The 27,712-nt window shown below is 35.6% G+C and overlaps 1 pseudogene; it reads right to left on the bottom strand.

The window, feature by feature from the left end:
* Positions 1-802: 802 nt before the first annotated feature.
* Positions 803-27,712, bottom strand: part of LOC149181538 (putative methyltransferase PMT17) — a 118,988-nt pseudogene continuing 92,078 nt past the window's right edge.

The raw sequence follows: 27,712 nt of genomic DNA, 5'->3' as shown, positions 1-27,712 counted from the left end.
ATTAACAATAATTGTGCTCTCATAATAAAACTTCATAAAGTCCATTTGTCTAGACAACAAAGTTTTTTCTAATTTCAAAGACTAGATTCTGATAATGAGTGCCTACCTTCCAAATCTAACACCTAAACATGGTGGGAATTTCCTCTCTTCATGATATATATAGATGAAATAATCTACTTTTCAGGTTTTCCTTCTCATAGAGGGATCAATGTGGAGCATGTCCCTATGTATAGAATTCCCTAAGCCATGGAGATATCTATGTTTCTTATCAGATCATAACAAAAATATGAAAATCATAATATTTGAAAATATGGATTTTTACTTTCAGTGCAAGTACAATTTCATTGAAATCCAATATTTCAATTAACAAAAGATGCAAATAGACACAATCAAGCAGCTACCCCATGGGTTAACACAATCTGTTGAACCATATTCCTAAGGCCTTTTGATGATAAGAAGATGGGGAGACCACACGTTATATGTTCAAATCCAGTTTAATCCCTTAGGGTTACTAGTCACTCTCGTCGCTAGTAGTTGAGCTACTATTCATTTGTAAATTCTAGGGAAGAGAGAGATCCTAAAATTCCAAGGAAAAATGAGATTTTGAAGAGGTGTTCCTTGGAATAAAATGAAAGAAGATAAGAAGAAAAAGAGAAAATGAAGTAACTTTTAAACATATTCCAAAGGCTACAATGTTTTGATCATAGGGTATGTGAGAGGTCATCAAATAAAATATTATATCAAAACAGGTCACTATCCCTAGATGAAATATCTACAATAGAAATGTGCACCAAAGTATGGCTTACCAATCCTGATAAGTTCCAATTAATCCTCACTCAAAGATTCAGACACTGAGAGTGTTATGCTAGGCATATGATGGCACAACATTCATGAACTAAACAAGATCATTGATCAAGGAAACAACAAAGAATCCAAAACTAGCATTCATGTCCATGATATTCCAATATTTTCCTTGGCCCAGTTGTCCTATAAGCCTCTTGTAGTTTTCTACCCAAGAATTACATAGTTGAGAATCTTCATTTAATTTTTTAGCAATAATTCCAGGAATACTACCACTACTTGTTTTGGGAGTAACAATTGTTACATGCTTTGGCCACTTTTCTAATGATCCTCCTGCAATTGCATTGATATCAATGACCTATGAAAGTTGTGTTATGCATGTTTCCACATTTCTATACCTTTTGTTCAAAACTTCAAACACAAAAACCAAATAGTCAAGTAGTCCACTTAGTAACAAAAATAACAAAAGTCAAATGGGACAACGCATTCTCACACATTTCATTCCTATAATTTCCATGGAGGATGCCATGCTTTCTCATTCCAAAAATATTACAATGGTTCCAAATAAGAAACTATCATACCATGATGAATACATTGCTAAGATTTCAGGAGAAAAATCAAATGAGCATAAATGATACAAATGGGTGTTAGTACATACAAAGGATCATCAAGGTTATTGTTTTTACAAATATGAGGAACCATGTAACTATTTATATTCTTCACACAGTCAATGTGATTCACGGGTTTTTTCCATAATTCAAGATCACCCTTTTCAACAACCTTATTCCAACACAAACATTTTGAAACATCGCCAATAACATCTTGCTCTCGTTTTAGGTCTTCAAGAGTTCTATTCCATTTTCTATGATATTTTTTCCATTTTATTGGGGGATATATAAAATCTAGTAACCACGAGGTGTCAATACCCTATCCACTTTGATCAAGTATATAACATGTGGAAAAGAAAAACATGGTGTCAATCAAAAACATATTGAAGACAATGATTTTGAAATGTGAAACAATGTGGCCAAACCTCTTAAGGTTCGTGGAGACCTCATTCCAAATTTACCAAAATTAAAATCATGGGCATGAAAGTTTTCGAAAGAAATTTATATACTACATAATGTGTATCCATAAGTAGTATAAACATGAAAATCCATCCACACAAGGATTTCAACATGAAACTAGTAATCATGAACTTTTTGTGGATTAAACTAGCTCTTAGAAGAGGATTTGCTAAGTTGAGAAATACCATAATGTTTGAATGGAATAAGAAATCAAGAACAATGAGTCGTGTCAAATGCTCTTGCTAGGTATGGAATTATTTTAGATGACATGATCGTTATCAATGTTGGAATAGACTGCTCAAGAACAAATTACACCTGTGCTTCATGTGTGCCCCTTGGTACAAAGGAAATGGTTAAGATATTCCTATTTAGACGATAAGCTCCCCAAGTAGAAACCTGCAATTGTTTCATTTGATAAATATGGTCACTTACAATTTATTTGTGTGATGTAACTAATTAAATATACGGTAATATTAACTCAAACATGATTATTTACATACACACATTTAGAAATCTAACAATATATTTAATGCATCCATGAGAGAGTTTCATTAATAGAATATTATTTGATAGATCAACAAGGCCTACATTTTGATCAGTGCATCCTCCTGCGAGAGGGGCATTGATGGATTCTCAATGTTAGTTGAAGTAGTAATCATGACATTGTGAGATCTACTTTAGAACCTCCACGATGAAACGACCCTAAACATGAGAGATACAAATACAACTTTAACCTCCCTATTCTTAGAATCATTACAAGAGAAATTAGAGGAAACTAAAGGGAAGTTGGGATGATAGAATCATATTGCCACATAGGATAATAAATGCTTATCTGAAAATATATATAATAACAAAACACATATGGCTATAAATTCTACATATATGATAATCCAAGTAGAGGCACACTCTTACTCACTATAAATCCTTCATAGATGATAATGAAAATATATGTAGACTCTTATATCATCTTTTTCATGATATCAAGTGGTAGGCAAATTCAAATTCTATCAATGAAAGAAGTCACATGTAAACCATGTAGCTAAATAGGCCCTTTGGGCATAGTATTCAACATTTTTAGGTGAAGAAAATGGTGACTAGTCTTTCCATTTCAAGCATATCTATTGGTTTATAATATAGACATAAATTAGATCAACTCAAAGTATAGTTGTAAATGTGATTGAGAACAACTCAGACCTTTTATGCCATGTTTCTTAACGATGATCACGAGCTAGAGAATTTCCAATCTAGACTTATAGGTCTTTGGTTGACACAATCAATAAGTGACGATTGTGTAGATGGAAGAACACAAATTAGCTAGATATCATAAGAAGAGAAAAAAAATTACAAGGTGCAATGCAAATAACAATGAGCTTAAAGAAAAAGAACACGTAAAATATTTACTCCACACCATATGTTAATGGAAGTCATGATGGATCCATATGTCAGAGGAATTGTAACATACTCCCTACCATTTCCCGCCCAAATTAAGGTTAGTGGGAAGCAATTACTATGATGACCCAACTCCCGTAGTGACATCATGGAAATGGGGTCTAAATTTTTCGTTGTCCTCTACACTTCTGAAACACAAAACAAATGGTACCAACAAAGTAAACTATCAAATGGGAACTATTTCGAGTACACATTTTTTTCGAGGTAGCTAAAAATCATCCGATTTTGAAAAGTGTTGATTCATAATACACTTTTTTTTGGAGCATATCTTTAACACTTTAAATTTTCGTATGAAGTATGAACATTATTTTTAAAGTGTTACTAATTTTCATGTTGATTTTGAAAAATGTTGATGCAACATCAACCCCATTTTTTAGGGGGCTTATTCTTCATGCATTAAATTTTCTTATGTATCAAGCAAGAACATTTTTTTTTAAATGTTAGTGATTTTCATGTTGATTTTGAAAAGTGTTGACAAATGATCAACCCTTTCTCTTAAAGGGTTTATTTTTGACACTTTGAATTTTATATTGTATTAAGTATGATTTTTTTTAAAATGTTTATGATTCTCATCCGGATTTTGAAAAACGTCAATTTTTTTTTTAAGACATGTTTTTGACACTTTAAATTTTCTTATGTCCTAACTATGCACAATTTTCTTTTTAATGTTTCTTATTTAACCATTTTTCAAGGTGTCTTATTATTCTTCTTGTTTTTCATCCTAAGATGTTTGGTTTTCAAGGGTTTTCCAAACATGTGCTTCTTTTTCTTCTTTGCAATCACTTTTTATAATGAAATTTTTAATTTTTTTTTCCAAAGTTAAAAAAAAATAATAATATTAATATTTTGAGGTTAGGATTTTTTATATGTTTATATATTGTTAATTAATACTTCAATACACATAAAGTAATTGTCACTACAAAATAAAAAATTTAACACTCGACAAAAATACACATTTTGCATATAAATATAACATTTTCGTAAAAATGACATGTTAGATAAAATATTTTTATGAAAAAAAGAATATTTTTTTTAGAAAATAGCAATTTTATGAAAGTCTTATGAAATTTATATACAAAGATAATGATATTTGAAGTTTTTTTCTCAAAAAATTGATTTAGATAAAATTTAAAATAAAATAACAAAACAAATGTTCAAAATAAAAATAAAACATGCAATTAAAAAAAATAGAAATCCTAAAAAATAAGAATTAAAAACATAAAAAATACAATTAAATTTAAAAAGTACATTAAAAATAAAATAAAATAAAAACTTAGAAATTTTAGTAAACATATAAGAAGATAAGTGAAAAATAAGATTAAAAAAATTATTTTTTTTCGTTTCCCTCCAAAATTTATATCTCTTATTTTATTATTTTTCCTTAGGAGGCGAATTTTAGGCTAAACTTTTCTCTAATGCAAATCTTTCTTTCATGTGTCACCCCTGAGCCACATTCCAAAGCTTGAGGTAAATTTCTTCAAAATGAGTTTTAAACCAATATTAGCAGCTGAAACAAGGGTGTCTCAAGGTTTCCTCATCCCCACCCACCTGCTACCAAATTTAAATAAATACAATGAACCATGTCATCGGCATACATCCATATTCCACTTAGGGGATTAAATCACTATCTTCAACTCAAGTAGGGTGTCTCAAGGCCACATTGCCTTCACCCATGAGCTATTCCAAAAGTTCACATTAGGTAGGGAATAAATTCCCTTAGTTAAAGGGACCTATAATACAATATCCTAACATTTCTAGCGATTTGGACATAGAGAGTCTCAATTCAAATGTGGAGAGAGATATATAGTTAATAACATGGAGGTTTAATCAGCTATGTACCTTAAGGAAATAAGAGTGCACATTAAAGCAACTCAATGGTATCTTCGACCTAGGTACTTAGCCCAAATCCCATGGAGCTACCATCAAGTGTTATCATCCCAATAACCTATGAGTCTCCACTCCTCTGGGTTACCGTCCAACAAAGTTTCCATTGGATTTACCAACCCTATAAGACACAACCACTACTTTGTGAGTGCTAGCTAGCATGTCCCATGAGTTTTCTCTGTTGGCTCTCATCAGAGTTATGCTCTATGATTATCAGTTAGAAAGCCCATGGGTTTTTCAACTCGATATCATTATAGTGTCTCTTCTCCTTGAATTATCTCAATCCTCATAACCTTCTCTTCCCTCCCAATGATTTATATTTATCACTCAGGAGCCTCATGACCTCCCTATATTTTCCTTTGTCTCCTTCCTCTACTTTTTCATATTAGTCATGGGTGCTCTTCCATAGACCTTTCGACCTCTTCTCCTCTTTTACGCAAGAGTCTATTGGCCTCCCTTCTTATTTCTTTAACAAGATACTCCTTACCTCCTATTTTCCTTTATGTGCATCCCCTTCCCTCCAACAGTGTGTGAGAGAATGTGGTTAAAGGGAAATGCCCATTTCCTTCTCTTCATTGTTCTCCTTCTCACTGAATGTATTATCTCCTCCTTCTCTCAGACACGATGGTTTTGTCCCTTTCTGAGTGGTCTATGTGGACCAACCACCCCTGCAGTGCAACCGATGCTGCTCATTTAATTTTTTCTTTCCCTATCATTATAGTTCTTACCCTAAGACACATCGAACTTCTCTTCATTTTTCCAACAGAATTACTATGTAGTTATGCCACTAAAAATCCACTCAGTCATGACTATTATTTAAAAAAACCCACTTGCCCAAACAATCTTCTTCCTTAAGTAATGGAATATGTGTCCCTTTCTAAGCAATTCTAATTTAAAATTATACGATTACGAGGAAAAAGTTTTACAAGTGGAGTTAACTCCAAGGGGATGTCACAAGAATCGACTTGTCAATATCATCAATATAAAGCATATGCACCATGAGTGGACATGGATACCCTATTGGAAACCAAAAATTGTCATATTAAAAAATTGGGCCTAGTTCTGCACAAACTTCTCTATCATGAGCTCCCTTTCAGGAACATTTGCAAACCAAGATTAATATTTTCTCTTGGAAATTAGTTTTTTTAGAAATTAAAGAAGAAAATATCAAAAACAAAACATACAATATGAGGCATGATAGGAAAACGACCACCTTTTCATGCATGTGTCTCTATTAACCTACATGGGAAGACATGTGTGGAGTACTAAAGAAGGTATGTTTTTATTGACTATTTTGTCATCTTTTCTTTAGAACGTGTAACATCATTGCATCATGAACTAGGTAGATAATGGGAAATCATGACAAATCTATAAGATTTATATGCAACAAGAAAACGCTAATAATTTCCATTTCTTATGCAGGAAAAGGGAAAAACTAAAGATTGCCACTCCAAAGAAAAAGACAGGGCCAAGCCAACCGCTGTCCCTTTGGCGGGGAACCATATGCAAACAAGATGATCTAAATTAAAACATCTCAGCCAAGGAAAGGAAAAGGAGATATCGACTCGGTGCAAGAAAACAACTGGATAACTGAGGATTAACAGCTTGGCGAAGATCGCTGCTTTAACTATTTTCGCATCCTTGATATCTCTGCTGCAGCTGTTGTAAGTAGGGGCAGCACTGCTAGCCCGGGGGGAGGAGACTGTTAATTTTTATATGACTTTACTCTATATTTGAAGCTTTGATCATCGACTCCTTTTGAGAAGTGATCCACTGTAACTCTGTTTTAATGCTTTAATATAAATCTGGTTGTTGTTCCATCGTTGATCCTGGAATAATTTCAAGCGGTGTGTTCCTGGAGGCTAAGGGCCCAGCCCTAGTGGAACACTTGCTCCTGTATCATTATCTTTAGTTTACGTGTGGTTTTCGTTATCAGCTTTGATCAGTAATCTGGTGTGTTTTGTTATTTTATATCACAGCTCTGTTATATTTACAATATCGTTCTCTGCAACAGGAAAGTCGTATTGTTCATTCTGACCTTATAACGTATTGTTGTTCCTTTAAGTCATTAATGTAACATTACTATTCTTTACAGAATGCTATTGCTGTTCAATTGCAGAGTAACCGAGCTGTAATATTCTTAAGTTGGTATTACTGTATTCGTCTATGGTTTGTACTTCATTACAATTGCTATTCAATTGACATTGTTGTTCCATTATGAATTGCGATCGTTATCCTTTCTAACTGAGATCAATATTTGTGGTATCAAACACAGATTATTGTTTCTCTTAATATCTCTATTTGATGTGTGTGTTATTTATTTCGGTACTATATATTCACAATTGGCTCTAAGTGTTGTTCTATATTTCATTGGTAATTGGTTGCCATTCCATTTCTATTTGTTGTCTGATTTATCCTTTAAGTAAAGATTTCCATCTAATTTCTGTAGGATAAGATTGTTGCACTTGTTCCTATAGATTAAGGTGTTGCTATCCATTAGACTTAGTTGCTTTTACGTTTTCTAGTTGTTGTTCCATTTCCTGTTATCTGCGTTATTGTTGCTTTGGTGTGTAGAACGGTCTGAAACTGTAGTGGGCGTTGGCATTTGTTGTCTAGTCCCCAGATTGATGATCTATTCCTTGATTACCTTTAGTTACATCAGTTTCCAAAGGGATGAGTTATCGTTATTGGACCCTTGACTGATAACTTGCTTAGTTTTCCAAGTACATGATTTAGTTTTTAAAGTATTTTGTTGTAAGTAGATCTTGTTTCAAGCATCCGTTTACTTTTGTATTTTCTTAAGCTATACTACTAGCATTACTCTGACAAATGACCGCCTCAAACTGACTATGCTCTTTGAGATAAAAAATCGTTACTGGATTGAAAAGTTAATGTGAGGTAATTAGAGGTGAAAAAGACCCTTTTTACGGCTCGACATTTTGGTGTCGTGCTGGGGAAGAGTGTAGCCATTTGTTTCTTTTCCAGAGTAGTGTAGGAACCTGTTAGGAAAGAACTGGGTTTTAAAAACGGAAGGTAAAAACTTGCGTGTGGATTATGTAATAGCGTTGCTCCCTTGCCTACTTTCCTGCAGATTTGTTGCTGTTTTGTTTGGGTAGAACCTAGTAGTTGAGTTGTGTGCATGACTAAGTAGAAAAATATAGAAAAGAATCCCAAACCTCTACCCAAGTATGATAAATCTAAGGGGTCGGTGACCCTTGGCCGATCGACCTTTATAGATGAAATCCTTAAGAAAGCAGAATCTCAGCCTTCAGCAGGACCTAGAAAAGTTACTTCTAGACAATCTACTAGTTCCCTTCAGGCCACAAGATCACCATCTGTAGCCTTTGCTAAGGTGCATAGTCAAACTGAAGATCAAGATTTTCAAGAAATTGAAAATTCTAGCCTAAAATCATTGCAGGAAGGGAACCTTAGCAATCTCTGTGAAGGAAGAGGAGAAACAGGAGAAGCTGAAGAAACAAAATCTCCTCTTAGGGTAATTCAACCATTAAGCAACAATTCAGCCATTAAGCAGCCCAGATAAGGGAAGTGCTGCAAAAATCATTTATAACAAAATTCAAGAACCTGAATCCCCCCAGACATTAGGCACTCTCATCATCCCAGATAAAGGAAGTGTTGTCAAGGCCATCCCCATTAGAGCCATTCCCCCTCGACAACCTAGGAATACCCTCCTAGATATCCCAGAAGGCTATTGGCATATATTTGACCAAATGGCCCAGAATCAGCCTAACACCCAAACCTCTACACTGCAATACTCCATTGTGGATACTGCAGCTAAGACACCTATGAAAGTAATTCCTCTCCAGCATATCCCTACATTCCATGGCCTTACATCAGAAGACTCGGATGCATTCCTATTTGAATTCGATGTGTTGTGTAGAGGATATGACTATACCACTGATCCCCAGAAACTAAAATTATTTCCCTCTACATTAAAAGGAGCTACTTTAAGATGGTTTATGGGATTAGGTGGTGGTGTTATAAATAATTGAGATCAAATGAAAGAGTCTTTTCTAAAAAAATATCAGGACTATTACAGGTCTCGAGAGTTAAAAGATGAAATATTTCAAATGGTAGCTAAACCAAATGAAACATTAGAAGAGTATGTTGAACGATTCTAGTATAATCTTCAAAGATCTCCTTATGCATCATTACCTTTACCTGATAATGTATTAAAAACAACATTAATTAGGGGAATGAAGGAACAATGGATTGAGACATTAAACATTATGGGGAAAGGAGATATTTATCAAGAAAATTTTGCTGACATTATTGATTTATGTATCAGGAGCTCGAGAGGCAGCACAAGGCTAAAACCAGTAGAACATGATCGATTTGTAAGAGATAATAGAATTTCGGCAGGAGTAACTTGTGCAGAAATTGGAAATTTATTGGAAAATTTTAAAACTAACATATTGGGGACGCTGACAACACAACTTGATATTATGTAGGCCAAACAAAAGAAAGCAGAAGCAGAACAAAATTTGGCAATCTTCTGTCACAGATGCAGAAAGAAACATAGCCACAAGGAGTGTCCATCAAATGCAGTTCAAGTTTGTGCCATTTGTACAAAAGACCACTCCACAGAAAGTTGCCCCTCACTTCCTGGATTGAAAGCAGTATACAAGGAGGCAGAAGAAGAGCCAGAATCGGTGTATCTACTTAATTAGCGCTGTCAATGGCAGCCACGAAAAATAGGTATGTTTTCAGACCCAGCTTCTTCTTTCCAGCCTCCGCAATATCATGCTCAACAATATAATTCAATGTGGAAAAATCAACCTCCCTTCCCGAATTGGTCACAACAATCATTCCCTTCATCATCTCCATGGCTGAATCAAACAAGCCAACCCAATTGGCCAAATTTTCCCTATACCCCACTATATTGGAAAAACAATGTTTTTCGACCACAATGGACTCATCCTACTTCACAGATTCAAACCTGGCAGACAAACTAGAAAAGACCGATGAATCAGCTAGTGGGAACCATCCCGCTCCCTCAACGTACACTGCCAGCCCTACAACAAAACCCCCAGTCTAATTTAAGGCCACAACTCCCAGCCCAACCCAACCCCAATCCAAATAACAGACTGATCCAGTCCATTCAAATAATCGAAATGCCAGAGATAGGAACCGATCTAAAGGAGTGTGATGACCTTCAATTAAGATCTAGGTGTATCATTGAAACAGAGGGAGATAAAACAGTTCAAGTTGAAAATCAGTTGCCTGTAGAACAACCATTACAAGAAGAGGACATGACTAGACAACAAAGTCGTGATCCAGCAACCACATCCTCTCCTCCATTCCTAGAATGCTTAATTATACCTCGACCTATACAATATCCTGATTTTGACATTCTAGGAGAATTACAAAACCTGTACATAAAAATCTCGCTCCAAGCCATTCAAGGCATTCCAATATATGCAAAGACTATCAAAGAACTATGTAGAAAGAAACCAAGGAGGACAATAACAAATAACCCAAAAGTCAAAGTAGTTGGCACTTTATCTGACTTATTATCAGGAAAAGAAACACCCGTTAAATACGAAGACCCAGGAAATCCAATAGTAACCGTACAAATCTATGGTCAAACCTTCTCAAATGCCTTAGTTGATTTAGGAGCTGTAATTAACATCTTAACAACCACTACATGCCAAAAACTGGGCATTACATCAGTAGAATCAACCTCCACTTTATTGGAACTGGCTGATCGATCTGTAGTTAGGCCAGAGGGCACACTACATGATGTCATGGTATCTGATGACTCCTGGGAGTATCCAGCCAATTTTCTGATAATAAATCCCAAAAACTGACTTGATGGACATCCATTGATCTTAGGCAAACCTTGGCTCGCAACTGCCGATGCTTATATTGGCTGCCAACAAGGTAATATGACCATTACTGGGGGGACAAATATTATGAATCTAGCTTTATACCCCCAAGCGTAGCCAAGTGTCACAATAATAAAAACTAACAAGCATCCTATATCATACCTCACCGAAAATATTAGATCTCCATTAACCATACAAGAGGCCCTCGATTTCAAAGACCAAATAGAAGATGATGCCATTAATAATTTCATTAGCCAAGCTGAACCCAGATCCCACGTACAATGTCACATGATAGAAGCAGCATTTGATAATGAATTAGAAGAGGATCTTCTTAAAGATACACATGATCAAACAATACCTACTACCTCTGTTTCGAATAGAAAAATTGTGGAAATTGAGCCAGGAAAGACTTTAAACATTAATGCCAACCTGACTTCCGAACAAGAAAAGAAGCTCATCCAATTATTGAGGAAACATAAAGAAGCATTTGCATGGGACTACCCTGATATGAAAGGAATTGACCCCCAGTTATGTACACACCACATTTACATAGAAAAGGATGCGAGACCTATTCGCCAACCACAAAGGAGACTTAATCCTCATCTAAAAGACGTTGTAAAAGCTGAACTTCAAAAACTTTTAGATGTTAACTTCATCTACCCTATCTCCGATAGTAAATGGGTCTCTCCACTTGTTGTGGTACCAAAGAAGAATGGAAAGTGGAGGATTTGTGTAGACTATAGAGAATTAAACAAAGCAACACAAAAATACCACTTTCCCCTTCCATTCATTGATCAAGTATTAGACACTCTAGCAGGAAAGAAATTCTTTTCTTTCTTAGATGGCTTCAGTGGATACAATCAGATTCAGATTGCCCCTGAAGACCAAGACAAAACCACTTTTACTTGTCCTTGGGGAACATTTGCCTACAGAGTTCTACCTTTTGGCTTATGTAATGCTCCTGCCACATTTCAAAGAGCTATCCTCAGCATTTTTTTAGACCTAATAAATGAGGGGCTCGAAGTCTACATGCGTGATTTTACACCATATGGAGATGACTTTGACCCAGTATTGGACACACTGGAAAAATTCCTGCAGCGCTGCACTGCTACCAAGCTTTGCTTAAGCCATGAAAATTGCTATATGATGATGACTAAAGGACTTATTCTAGGCATTTATCTCAGCAGCTGGAATACAAGTAGACCCAGCCAAAATTCAAATAATTTTGCTAATTCCCACTCCTACCACTCAAACAGAGGTACGCAATTTTCTCGGATCCTCTGGTTATTATAGAAGGTTTATAGAACATTTTTCACATTATTGTTGCATCTCTATATGCACTGGCAGGTAATGTTGACTTTCTTTGGACAAAAAAATGTGACCGTGCTTTTCAGGATCCGAAGAAGCTTGTGTCCACAGCTCCAGTCCTTCGAGGACCAAATTGGGACCTGCCATTCCAAATTTCATCAGATGCCTTAGATATAGCTATTGGAGCAGTCCTTGGGTAGGAAGAAGATAAAAAACCATGCAATTTATTATATTAGCAACAACCTATCCCCTGCTGAATTGAATTATACTGTTACTGAAAAGGAATTTCTAGTTGTAATACATGCTATCAATAAGTTCATGCATTATATTACTTGATATCATGTTATCTTGTATACAGATCTCTCTGCCATAAAATATTTAGCAAATAAACCAATCAAAAATGGTAGAATAACTAGATGGCTGATTTTATTGTAGGAATTTGATATTACAATCAAGGACAGACCTGGAAAAGAAAATCATGTAGCTAACTTTCTCTCGGGAATGCCAAAACCAGTGGACACAGCATCAGTTGAAGATCAATTTCCAGATGAGCATTTGTTTATTGTCACTGTTAAAACACCTTGGTATGTTGATGTTGCGAATTACTTAGCAGTAGGTAAATTACCAAAACATCTAACCCCCAATGAACGAAAACAGATTGTCTAGCGAAGTGCTCGATTTTCCTGGATTGGGGGCTACCTGTTCCATACAGGAACAGATATGCACATCAGGAGATGTGTCTAGGAGGATGAAATTTTTGATATTTTTAAAGCTTGTCACGATGGACCATGTGGCGAACACTTTGCCGATAAGAGAATTGGACATGAGGTGCTGCAAACAGGGTGTTATTGGCCTACGATCTTCAAAGATGCAAAGAAGTTCGTTCAAACTTGTGAAATTTGTCAAAGGGCAGGACACCCTGGCCAGTCCGACGAAATGCCCCTAAACCCACAGTTGGTTATTGAACCATTCAAGCGATGGGCACTTCATTCTGTTGGTCCGATTAACCCATCCTCGAATCAGAAAACATATATTCTGGTGGCAACAGAATATGTCACCAAATGGGTTGAAGCAGAAGCATTACCGAGAGCTACAGAGGATTCTGTCATATAGTTCTTGTTTCATATATTTGTGCAATATGGGCTTCCAAGAGACATAATTACAGACAGTGGACCACAGTTTGCTAGTAACAAGATTGCTGCAACACTTAAGAACTATCATATCCAACATAAAATTACTACTCCATACCACCCACAAGAAAATGGTCAAGTAGAAAGCAACAACAAAATAATAGAAGCAATCTTCACAAAAACCATTGCATCACATAGATGCGATTGGGCTGCAAGACTACTAGAAGCCTTGTGGGCCTACAAAACAACATGGAGAAGCACTATCGGCTGTTCACCATACCAATTGGTGTTTGGAAAGAAACCTATTTTCCCCATAAAATTCGAAATCCAAACACTGCGAGCAACACAACAAGTAGGCCTAGATCTAAATGAGGAATAGATTAATAGATTACAACAGAACAATGAGCTAGATGAAATTAGGCTCTCTACCCTTCAACATACTGCATTAATCCAACAACAGCGAGCCAAATGGCATGACGCTCTCATTAAAACAAAGTCTTCCGCGAAGGAGACTAGGTGCTCTTATATAATTCCAGGTTTCAGGATTTTCCCGAGAAACTTCAGACTCGCTGGCTAGGGCCATATGAAATCCAGAAGGTACATGATAATGACACCCTTACTCTAGTCACTATTGACGGATTTGGACATACCTTTAAAGTAAATGGCCACTGAGTTCGATTATACCGCAAACCACTTACTCGGGAATCCTTTTGCCAGCAACTACGCGAGGACTCCAATATGAAAATTCTACAGGAGGAAGAGCAATCTTCCTCATCTGTGATTCATTAAGTGATTCACCTGTTTTACACTTTGTACATAATTTCTTTGTTTCGTTAAATCAGTTTCTGTATATATTTTTGTATTTGCATTTTTTTTCTGTTGCTCCTTTTTAGAGGAAACAACGTTGTTGTTTTGTTGTTCCTTTCCTGAAGGGACAACATTTTTGTACACCTTTTTCGTTGTTTCTTTTCCTTTTTCAAAAGAACAACAACTTTTGTTTCAACCGTTCCTTTTTCATTTTCATTTCGTTGTTCCTTTTCCAAAGGAACGACATTTGAGTGTTCTGTTGTTCCTTTTCCAAAGGAACATCACTTTTGATTTTTGTTGTTCCTTTTCCAAAGGAACGACATTTGAGTTTTCTGCTGTTCCTTTTCCAAAGGAACAACACTTTTGATTTTTGCTGTTCCTTTTCTAAAGGAATGGCATTTGAGTTTTCTGTTGTTCCTTTTCCAAAGGAACAACACTTTTTGATTTTTGTTGTTCCTTTTCCAAAGGAACAACATTTGCATTTTTTTTGTTCCTTTTCCAAAGGAATGACACTTTTAGCACTTGCGTTTCTGTTGTTCCTTTTCCAAAGGAACGGCACTTTTGGTTTTCTGCTGTTCCTTTTCTAAAGGAATGACATGTTCGGTTTTTGTTGTTCCTTTTTTCAAAGGAACGACACTTTCAGTTTTTGTTGTTCCTTTTTCAAAGGAACAACACTTGTATTCCTTTGTCCTTCCTTTTTTTAAAAACGACAACATTCTCGTATTCCTTTTACTTATGCCTAAAGATACCTACTGTTCCTCTTGTTTCAGGTCTTTTGGAGCACAACTATAGACTCATGCAATGGATACAAAGCTAGAGCATACTGAAATCAACAAATTATATAAAATCGCTACTTTTACAAGAAATTGCTGTGAATTGATAAAGAGGAGCAAAAAATGGACACAATTATTCATCATTTTTGTTGTCATTACCCTACTATTACTAACATGATTGGTCATCTTTATCATGCTGGTTCTTTTTAAATTCCCATAATCTTCTTGGATCATTATTAAGGAATAAGAACAAAGGGTTTATATTTTTCTATTGAGATGTTAAGAATTCTTCTACCATTCCTACTCTTAAGGAGGGTCGAACCACCCTTTGTATATAAATAGGAAAGCATTTTATAAAAAAAGAAAAAAAGAAGAATGTTTTGAATTGTCAAATGCAGGATAGGGGGTCTCATCAAGAGCCAGCATACCATGATCATAAGGAAGAAAGTGAAGTGGCATTCCCACTATGGCCACCACACTATGGATATGATCCAAGAGGCACATCATAAAAAATAAAGAGTCCTAGGAACAGGAGGTCTCATCACGAGTCGGTCTGCCCACCTTTCACTCCTTCCTGGTGAATGGCATTATGATTTAACTGGTTACCAAGCTAGCATAATGACCTCCATTTTGACACTGAACAATACTTCCTAGGCATACACAAAGGATCATGGTTCCATGGGTGAAACAAACAACTCTGCCAAGGTTATGGACACCTATTGGCAGCAGAGCTCTATTAATAGTATTGAAGTCACATTTCTTATACACCAATAGTAATCATTAATACCCTTCTCTATCTTATACCTTTGTAATCTATCAAATAAGATTATGCATATCACTTCCCTGAACCATTAAACACATGAAAATCCATCATAACCAATCATGACGGGAAAAGTAGACAATGATCGCATTACACCCATTGTGTAGGTCAGCTGTCCTATCCTCCCAGCCTCGCATCATGTAACCACATTTTCTTATTTATTAAGCGATCCTATTATACACCTCAATTTCGGTAACTTTCTCCTTTTGTAAGCATGGCATTGTGGCATACGTTGTTCCTTTATGACCCTGTATCAGAACAGAACAGCCCGCCACTCCTTCATTTGATGGCCGAGGATGGCCTATCACATTGCGGGGGGGGGGCTGATTTCATAATTTGCTGACATACGTGTCAGGCTATTATTTGGAAAACTCTTACTCAGGAATAACAAGGCTTAACGGTATCTTGTTTTTCAATTTGCATGCCTTGCTGTTCCCAAGATATTTCTGTATCATAGTCTGCAACAATTAGTAATATTTGAATGAGCCGTGCTATTTTGCTATTTTCTCTGTGTTTCTAATAGTTTGAATAGCCTGTTGTTCCATTATCGTCTCTGCGTTTTTACAGTGAGCTAAAGCATGGGAGGAAGGTCAATTCGAAGAGAACCACAGGTATTGACAGTTTCTAACGTTACACGGGAAATCCTGGCAAGGGCAGGATGGTTAGTCTATCTTAATCGTTTACATGAATCCAATGAGACCGTGGCAATAGAATTCTTGCAGAACTTGCAAGAATACCACTCCACAGTAAGGGGAAAACACATAGCAGTTACCGAGGACATAACTGCAGAGGTCTCGGGACTACTAGCCACTGGACCTGTGCGGACTCTAAAGGAGAGACTGCAAAAGATCATGAAGATCCTCTAGGATGAAGGTCGGAACTTGACAGTCAGAGGAAAGGGAGTCCTACCAGCAGCATTAGGAGAGCCATGGGTAGAATTGGCAAGGATCATCCAAAGCTACATCACCTGTGAAGGCTTGAAAGACATGGTAAGACCACGACACCTTAAACTCTTAGCTATATTAAAAGAGAAATTCTCTATGAACCTACCTACATTTTTAAATTCATTACTTCATGATGTTGCCCGAAGCATGAAAAAGTCACAACATGTAGAATCGGTAGTAAGTCACCATGGACTGATACGGCTAATAGTTAGCCACAGTCTTGCTCAGCAGCAGAGCAATTGGGAAGAACTAATTGCTATGATAGATGCGGCACTGACTCCGCCAGCCCAAAAACGCAAACATACTGCCAGTACACCAAATATACCATTAAAACGGAAAAAATCAGTTAGATTGGCATGGATTAGAGGGAGGTTGGAAAATCCCCAAGGGAATACATCCAACCTGTGGAGATAGATGACTCAGGGGAGAAGCAACCCCTGCAATCGGAAGGAGAAGAGAATGAGAAAGAAGTGGGAGGAAATGAGGAAGGAGAAAGAGAGGAAGAGATCGAGCAACCTGAGAAGGTGGAGGTGGAGTTAGAACAACGCGAAGAGAGCCCATTGCAAAATCCATTGTAAGAGGACGAATTGGCCAAAATTCTGGCTAATATGGGCGAATATGGCCAACCTCTTAGCCCACTAGGCCTCAAGATTGAGGAAGAACCAAAAATTCACTCGAAGAATTACGCGACGAAGAAGAAAACGAAGAGAATAATTCTATTCATGATGAAAGTATGACAGGTGAAGAAAATGATGAAGATATATAAAGGGAATAATCCGCTCCCAACCAGACTACACCGGAGGAATTGCATGAAGAAGAAGGGGTGGACAAAGAAGTTACCCAGGAAATAATAGAGCCAGCTAGGGTTTCTACTCCTGAGCAACCTAAAAAAAACAATGAAGGAGCACCCTAAGAGGAAAACCAGGGAACTGGCCAAAATGACAGTCCAGGCCCGAGTAAACAGACAACTGTTCCTTCTAAGGAAATATAAGAAATTAAACGATTATGAAAAGAACAACAAAGATTACTAAATGTGATAGCTTGACTTCGGCAGCAAATCAGGGTTTTGGGAATGAGAAAGAGAGCAAAAAGAACTTCAAGGGGAAGACACACAACCACTTCGGTAAGACCCCCCAAGAAAAAGGTTCGGAGGACCCCTGTTCAGCCTGTTGCTGAAAACCCTGTCGAAGAACAGTCTGCTGTTCAAACTGTTGTTGAAGAACAGTCTGCTGTTAAAACTCTTGTTAAATTGCAGAATGCCATTCAAAAGCAAAAGGAACAACATTTCACTATTTCTCATGTTGAAGTGAAAACAGACAATATATCAGCCTGTGACAAGGAAGTTCAGACAAAGGCACAGTCCTATGAAGGGATACAGACTATAAACACAAGGAGACACAATAAGAAGATTCAAGTAAATCTTCCACTGGCCACTACTAAGTGGGAAAACGATCCGAGGATAGTAACCCTACGAGAGGGTTTGATGCAAGCTCAGCAAGCAGTAGAAAAACTCATGGAACAAACGGTTTCTCGAGAAAAGTATGAAGAATTACAACAACAGCTAAGGAATTTCAATTTATCTGAAAGCCAGGCCTTTGAAGGATGGCGAAAAGAACAAGAAAAATTCACAAAGGTAACTCATAGATTAGATTTATTTATCAGACAAACGGATACCTTATGCTCTTTGTACAATGGCGTCCTAGCATGTAGAGCCCCTGCCAAGCATTATGCCTTGTTTTTAGTGGAACAATATTTGCAATTGAAAATTAAGGCCGTCAAAGCAGGAGCCCCTATACAAATTAATACCATTGATGATTTTATAAATTGTTGTAAGCACTATGGAGTAAAGGTTCAAAGACTACTGTATGAATTCTATCTGCATAACCTTATGTTAGATCAAGAGACAGAGCAGAACCCCGGCCCTTTCATTGCGGATATCAAACTGCAGGCATTTTTTTCTTTGGAGTTAATCAAATCAATTGGCTTAAAGCCTATAATGCCTTCCAAAGTCAAGAAAACGGATTAGATTTATGGGTAAGAGCTGAGCTTAGAAATCCATTATAGTTATGGAATAAACATAGGAGCCTCATGAGGACTCTGGGTGTGATTGACGTGCTAGGACCCATTCATACAACAATCAATCGACAAGGGATAGAATACTTCTTTACCATTAAGGACCTTGCCATTGCAGCTGCTAAATTTCGATATCAGACCTCTAATCCGAACATCCAACTAAGGGAACCATTTAATTACGAGAACATTAAGTTAGTCGCTGATCGTTTGAACCTCTATGGCAAAATTATCTTAAGGGCAGGGTTCATCTTGGTTAGGATATAGGTTTCAGAGTTCGATTATTTGGCACCCTGAACCTGGATACCAAGACCTGTATGAAATGCCTGAGGGTCAGACAGGCCATCTTTTTGAACACCTAGTTAAGCATCATGGCTGTAGACCACCACATGAGATCCCATCTCTAGCCTACTCTCTCACTGCCTTACATGTCAACTACAATTTTTTCATGAGGGCATGAAAAAGTGTAAGCAGGGGGGTGTGTGGAGTACTGAAGAAGGTATGTTTTTATTGACTATTTTGTCATCCTTTCTTTAGAACTCGTAACATCTTTGCATCATGAACTAGGTAGATAATGGGAAATCATGACAAATCTATAAGATTTATATGCAACATGAAAATGCTAATAATTTCCATTTCTTATGTAGGAAAAGGGAAAAACTAAAGATTGTCGCTCCAAAGAAAAAGACAGGGCCAAGCTAACCACTGTCCCTTTGGTGGGGAACCATATGCAAACAAGATGATCTAAATTAAAACATCTCAGCCAAGGAAAGGAAAAGGAGATATCGACTCGGCGTAAGAAAACAACTGGATAACTGAGGATTAATAGCTTGGCGAATCCCTCAAGATCCTTTGATCCAGAGGGATCATTGCTTTAATTATTTTCTCATCCTTGATATCTCCGCTTCAGCTGTTATAAGTAGGGGTAGCACTGCTAGCCCGGGGGGAGGAGACTGTTAATTTTTATATGACTCTGCTCTGTATTTGAAACTTTGATCATCGACTCTCATTGAGAAGTGATCCACAGTAACTCTGTTTTAATGCTTTAATATAAATTTGGTTGCTATTCCATCTTTGATCCTGGAATAATTTCAAGCGGTGTGTCCCTGGAGGCTAAGGGCCCGACCCTGGTGGAACACTTGCTCCTGTATCATTATCTTTAGTTCATGTGTGGTTTTCGTTATCAACTTTGATCGGTAATCTGGTGTGTTTTGTTATTTTATATGAAAGCTCTATTATATTTACAATATCATTCTCTGTAACAGGAAAGTCGTATTGTTCATTCTGACCTTATAACGTATTGTTGTTCCTTTAAGTCATTAATGTAACATTACTGTTCTTTATAGAATGCTATTGATGTTCAATTGCAGAGTAACCGAGCTGTAATATTCTTAAGTTGGTATTACTGTATTCGTCTATGGTTTATACTTCATTACGATTGTTGTTCAATTGACATTGTTGTTCCATTATGAATTGCAGTCGTTATCCTTTCTAACTTAGATCAATATTTGTGGTATCAGACGTAGATTACTGTTTCTCTTAATATCTCTGTGTGATGTGTGTGCTATTTATTTCAGTACTATATATTCACAATTGGCTCTAAGCGCTATTCTATATTTCATTGGTAATTAGTTGCGGTTCCATTTCTATTTGCTGTCTGATTTATCCTTTAAGTAAAGATTGCCATCTGATTTCTGTAGGATAAGATTGCTGCACTTGTTCTTGTAGATTAAGGTGTTGCTATTCATCAGACTTAGTTGTTGTTACATTTTCTAGTTGTTGTTTCATTTCTTAGTTGTTGTTCCATTTCATGTTATCTGCGTTATTGTTGCTTGGGTGTGAAGAATGATCTGAAACTGTAGTGGGCGTTGGCATTTGTTATCTAGTCCCCAGATTGATGATCTGTTCCTTGATTACCTTTAGTTACATCAGTTTCCAATGGGATGAGTTATCGTTACTAGACCCCTGACTGATAACTTGCTTAGTTTTCCAAGTAAATGATTTAGTTTTTAAAGTATTTTGCTGTAAGTATATCTTGTTTCAAGCATCCGTTTACTTTTGTATTTTCTTAAGCTATACTACTAGCATTACTCTGACAAATGACCACCTTAAACTGTGTACACTCTTTGAGATAACAAATCATTCCTGGATTGACAAGTTAATGTGAGGTAATTAGAGGTGAAAAAGACCCTTTTTACGGCTTGACAACATGTCCCACACATGCCATGTTCAGTTATAGTTGGAAATTGTAGACTTCCCAAAATGCTTGCTCCTTCCTATCTTTCCCGCCCTATTGTTCTCCATACTTTAATAACATGAATCTTATAATCGTTCCTTCTTCTAATGTTGGTGGTTTTTTTTTTAAATCTAATTTATTAGCAGAATATCACCCTGTTTTGGTCGATTCAGTTGCTGAGCACAAATTTTTTATCAACATGAAGTTATGTTTACATTCCTTGTACTTCATTATAGAAGAAAATCAATGTTTTTTCTATATATAACTGAATAAATGGGTGTGGTATCAGGGTGCCAAAGTGCATGGATACCCTGGGAATGATATTAAGGTGTCCCATAAGAAGTCAAAGGTTGGAGGAGGAGCACCCATAAGGAAAATACCAAGGGATTAACCTTGGACTAACAGTGAGTTTCTCAAGTAGGAAGTTGGCGAGGACTTTCAAGAATTTGTGAAGGTTCTGAAAGAGAATGTCTTAGTGGACGAGATGCATGATATCCTTCATGAGAATGGTCAGGATGCATCTGGTTTCGACCAATTTGTGATTGATAAATGGTATAATGTGAGATTGTTGTCATTGTAATTGAAATTTTAATTGAATTATGTCTATAAAGAGCTCATTAAATGAGAGTTTCTATATGGAAACAATGTTGATTAGACGTTCGGTGGACCAATGGACACATATAATGTCTATGGAGGAGGTATGCAGTTTTAGTACTAGAGATGCTCCTCGGACCAATGCAATTTTGAAAATTCCAAACTAGGTCAAGAATGAATTTACTAAAGTGGTTGGGCACTGAGTTATTTCAAGGCTCTCTATTTTCCTGTTTGCTAATGTATTTTCATTTGAAATAATTCATTCCCATCATTTTTTCCATCCTGAAATGTGATGTTTGATGTTTTAGTGGTCAATGAATTATCAGGCCTCCACCGAGCATCCCAAGAGAGTGTTACCTCCAACGGATCAACCCTTCTCTAGCACGAAAATAGCATACTCGAAGCGGACAACAAAATATTGTGGTCAACCCTATGTGGTAAACTACAAGGAGAATCCAAGAAGTTGGTGATGTGTTACCAAACAGTAACAGATTGAAGTATCACAATACAAGCATAGAATGCCATGAGAGGCTTAGTTTCAACAGTCGAATCTGCTCCTCCTCCTCCTTGCCCATGTTCTGGCAGCACAGAAGCCAACGCATGTATAACCACACAATAATATGGACACCTCCCCATTAACCATATGTATTACCTTCCATTAACCATGTGGATAAATATAATTGGTGATAAACGAGACATTGGTTATAGAAGGGACAAGAGATTGTTGTGAGGACAACAGTGTCATGAAGAAAAACCTCATTATAGAATGCTTATCAGTGTAACAAGAAAATTGGTAGAGTAAATATAGGAAGCTATACTCGAACTCTTCTATGTTTTGAAGTTTTTTAAAGATATTTTTTGTTTAATTTTGCTGAAAATTAGATAGATATTTGTTATAATAGTAACTCTGATTTGTGTAATATGTACACTTCAAGTGTTCAAAATATTTTCAAAAATGTTAAATATTTTGACAATAAAAAAGTAAATTTTAGATAAACAAAAAAAACACATTTTCATCCAAAATTTGTCACCAAACTTAATTAAAAAATCAAAATATTAAAAATACCATGACACTCTCCTTTCTTTCACAAGCATATGGTCTAACTCAACGATCCTTTTACTAAATGTGGGGCTATATTTCATGACAAGAAAAATTAATTCAATTTGCTTTCCATAAATGCTTACCATTTTTCATATTTTTTAAAATTTAAAAATATAATTTTAATATATAACTCGATTTCTAATATTTCAATTTTTTAAAATATTCTTTTAAGGAATTAAAATTTCTATATATTCGTAAATAAAATGAATTAAAAAATATATTAAAAACAAAACATTTAAACTGTACTCATACTCATACTAATTCACCTATCTCAGCATCTTGTGAAGAAAATCCTTGATACAAGTCCAGCAACTTCAATTCGCAGCCCCACACCAGTAAATCCAGAGAACGTTAATGTTACTTTTTCTTTTTCCTTTTCTTTCTTAATTAAAAAAAATAGCAACTCGTAAAGGAAGGGCATATCCAGTAGAACGTTGATGTTAACAGTCTAACCGAAAAACCTAAAGTTACAAGGGAAAATTCCAGTGACATGATACAACTTACAGCTGCAGCGTCGATGTCTATGATTATGGCCGACGTTGATGAATGTTCATAATGACTAGCGACTATTTATTGCATTACAGATGCGTTTTCTATATGATTATTATTATTATTTATTATAAATGCATTATTTATATGACTAGCTAATCATAGGTCGGGAGAATACAATTTTTATATTGATTATTATATGTTATGATGCATTACTTCTATAAAGTATAAATCGAGAATAATGTAACTAAAAGATTCGGCTAAATATGTGTCGATATCATGAAACAAGTCAAAATCATTTCCATTATTCTTTCGTTGTCCCCTTTTATAATTATTATAATTAGCTAATATGATATGTTATGTTTTTATTTATCTGTAATAAAATATATCATTTTTAATTATTATATTTGTTTTGATTATATATTAATTTGTTTTTTACCAAACATTTCTGTCACTTATTCCTAGTTTAATATTGAAAATATAACTTTTGTTATTTTATTATTATTATTTAAAATTATTTATTTATAAAAAGGTTTATTATAGGTTGTTTAGTAATTTCCATTTCTATTAATTATTATTTTTTTTAATTTTTTCTTTTGATTTAATTTTTTTGTTTTTTCTATTATTTTAATTTTCATGAATTATAATTTTTTTCATATTTTCAATTTAAAATGACTTATTATTATATTAAAAATATATTTTAATCTATCTATATATATATATATAGAAAAACAAAACACATAAATATATATAAAAAATAAACATATATTAAAATGTATATATATTAACATAAACAATATTAGTTAATCATATTTCTTAATTTTTAGTGATGAAATTTAATAATACAATATTCCATTGGTTATTTTATTTTTATAATTAAATTTTTGGTTTTATTATTTTTTAGTTTAATAAAGCTATATTTAAGCTAGGCGAGAAAGACTAAATACTATAAAACCCTTGTTATAAGTAATTACAAATATTATACTATTTTTCAATTATTATATTTGATTAAAAATATTATCATATAAGAATACGGTACTGTGTCTTTTATCATTTTTTTGGGTTGAATTTTGTTAACATATATAATATGGTATGTCATGTGTTTAGTAATTGTATAACAAATTACTAATAAATTTTTTAATCGTTTCTTTCTTGAATTTTACTTTGTCATAATGGCTCTAGAAAGCTAACTAATATTTCTAAAAGGTAGAAATTGAAATGTTAAAAAATAGAAAAGAGATAAATAGTATATCATAAAGTGAGATTTAATTAATGTATTAGTGTTATTTAATGGTCTATTTTATACTTTTTGTCACTATCTAACATATGATTATTGAGTATTTACCTATTATAATCAAAGGAACTTACCTTGAACATTATTGTACATGTTTCTTATTTGTGGATGCATGCGTTTAAGTTTTTGGAGAAACACGTTACGAATTCCACTAAGTGGAATGTACTCATTAAAAAAAACTGTCCACTTACTATCATCACAACTTTATGGAATCATTTACTTGTAACAACTATTCATGGAATTTTGTAATTGTTGCAGAGTGAGCAATATCTTCAAACTCTAGAAATGTATTTTCATTTCTATCTTTAGTACCCACTCTTAATTATTGAATTTTTGTTCAAATTGCCGTCCTAGTTGAGAAAATAAAAGTAATTTTGGAAAGGCACATTTGCATTAGCCTATATTCATCTTCTTATCTATACTTTTATTAAGGAAGCAGGCCCGATTCTCGGCATATGCACCTCTCCTATCCACATGTACTTTACGCCCTTAATGGTAATTGTAAGCAAGGTCTTGCATGAGAATCCCAATAGTGATTAATTACTCACATGCCAAGTTAATCCAATCCATAAGAATGCAGGATAGTCCAATTAATTGTTACTCTCATGCCTTTGAAAAGCTAATGGAATGGAATAATGTGTAATGAACCCCACCCAAACATCAAACCTATCTGAGCCTACTTTCTCCTAGAGAACTATAGTAGAAAAAGAGTATCCCAATAAAAGAAGCCTAAAAAACTCTTATATAAGATTTTCAAATACCAAAATCGATGCATTTTTTGTAATTGAGTTACTAAACCATTTGTCAATTGTTAATGATTTTTCATTGTTAGCACATAAGATAGATTGTCCCATACGCGCCACCTTTCAAGCTAGGAAAAGTGCCCAATATTACATTATAGAAATGGGAATTGATTTGAATGCCCTTTGTTATAGCTAACTATGGAAATTATACCAATGTAATTTGTTAAAATCAAATCCTAACCAAAAAAATACTTTCCTTCCATCACTAATTTCATGAGCATATGTTTCCTTGTTGCTTTGTTTTGTCACATCTACAAACTCATGACCATTTTTTTTCATAGTTGCTTTGTTTCTCACCTCTACAAACCTCTGATCATTATTAGAGTCACTCTTTTTAATGATTTGTCATTTTTATTTATTGATGAGTGTTGTCATTATTTATTATTAATTAATTGTGATAAAATAAATATCTTAAATTTTTTTTTTCTTATGTTCCATTTTTCAATATGATATCGCAATTTTAGTCTTAACCTTATAACCCCGTAGAAGTGATAATGATAAACAAAAGCATAGCGGTCCATGAATAACAATGTTGTATGCTCCAACAAAATCACAAATATACATTGTGTAAGGGTAAAAATGTAATCATTGCTATCTTGATTAGCTGGCCACTGATCTCTTCCACTAATCTCTTTGCTTAGTCAGTGGTTGGGCCAAGTCATCACTCTCGATGGCGGATCCAACGTCCATATTTGACCACATTTTTGATGTGGAAAAGCTTGTAGATATTACGATCGAGGCAGAAAATGACCTTGTGGCGAAGGGAAGATGTCCATCCTCTCCGGTGAATGCTTGACCACATTTTTGATGTGGAAAAGCTTGTAGATATTACGATCGAGGCAGAAAATGATCTTGTGGCGAAGGGAAGATGTCCATCCTCTCCGGTGAATGCTTTTGAGACCCCTACCCGCACACTTGAGAGGGTTGAACAAGGTGAACAGAACATCGACTGTGAGAAAGGTCCCAACTACAATTTTGGACACGAAAAAGAATCAAATGACACAAACAAAAAAACGAGGAGAAAGAAGAAGAAACCCATTGCAGCGCAGGAGGTGATCCAGAAATGCATCCTCAAAGTTAATGTTTATTGGGACAATTTTGACAGGTGGAAGAAGCACGTCCTTGTAGGTGAGTGGAAATTTGCAAAATTTAACGGGGTCCAAATGAAATCGTGGATCAGCAAAACCTAGACGTCGATCATCAATTATAGACCAAAGCTCAGCCTCCTCGTAAATGCATGGTTCAGATTCCATTTATTATCAAAAGAGGATGCTAAGTCAATTGCTGACACGCCATGGGTATTTGGCCATGGTTTTTTATGTCTCCAAAGCTGGACAGTCGACTTTGATCCAATTATTAAAGTTCCCAAGCGACAAATCATCTAGGCCAAACTATGTGCCCTTCCTCTAGAGCTGTGGTCGAAGAGCACCATATCTGAGATTCCAAAAGAGATCGGATGTTACTATTATGTGGACGAGGGATGTTAAGGTCTTCTTAAGAAACTTGTGTCATGGTTCCGGGTGGAAGTTGATTTATGTGCAGGATTATCGGTGATAATTGACATTTATTGGGGCCTGTTCTTAATTAAACAACACATCGACTGTGGGGGGGTTCCATTTCATGGTCTCGGTTGTCAGGAAATTAGACATTTAATTGCGGATTACCCTTTACACTTCATTGGGAATAAACCCATCGATCCTCTACTCTCTATTGCTAATAGGTATCATGTGGATGACAAGAAGCCTAAAACCACACAACATTACCTAGTCGATCCAGATGACCACTCTAGAGGATGTTCCTATCTTACAGGAAAACATTTGGTCTAATTGGTCTTTTACATCTTCTGACATAAGGAGTGGAACTAATCACAGAGAGTTCTGGGAAAATGCACTGTAATATCTTGGTGATGCCCGATCTTCTTGGATTTCCCCTAGCTCTATACACCGATCTATGGTAAGATTCATTTACAACATGTCTTAGATCCTACTATTGCGTAGTCTAGCTGAAAAGCCCCTATAGAGGAGGTGATATTTTCTCCTCTGTCAGTGGACCATGAATTGGACTCCATCACGAATAATGCCACGCTTGGAATGGAGCCTTTATCTATCACCAAAGTATCAAGTCATGCATTTGTGACCCCGGCTCCAAAGGATACGAGTAGAGGTGGCTTGCAGAAAAAGAAAAAGCCTACCAAATACAAAAATATCACTTTATGTGGGGAAGTGGATAGGGAACTTAACCAACATTTCTTAGAATCAGTGTAGCAAGCATTGTCCCCATCTTTTGATCTTGCCC

The sequence above is a fragment of the Pinus tabuliformis genome, chromosome 3_2 (assembly GCF_031772625.1).
Source record: "Pinus tabuliformis cultivar Carrire ecotype Pingquan chromosome 3_2, CPIR1, whole genome shotgun sequence".
Lineage (NCBI taxonomy): Eukaryota > Viridiplantae > Streptophyta > Pinopsida > Pinales > Pinaceae > Pinus > Pinus tabuliformis.
This window is presented reverse-complemented; position numbering and strand designations above follow the sequence as displayed.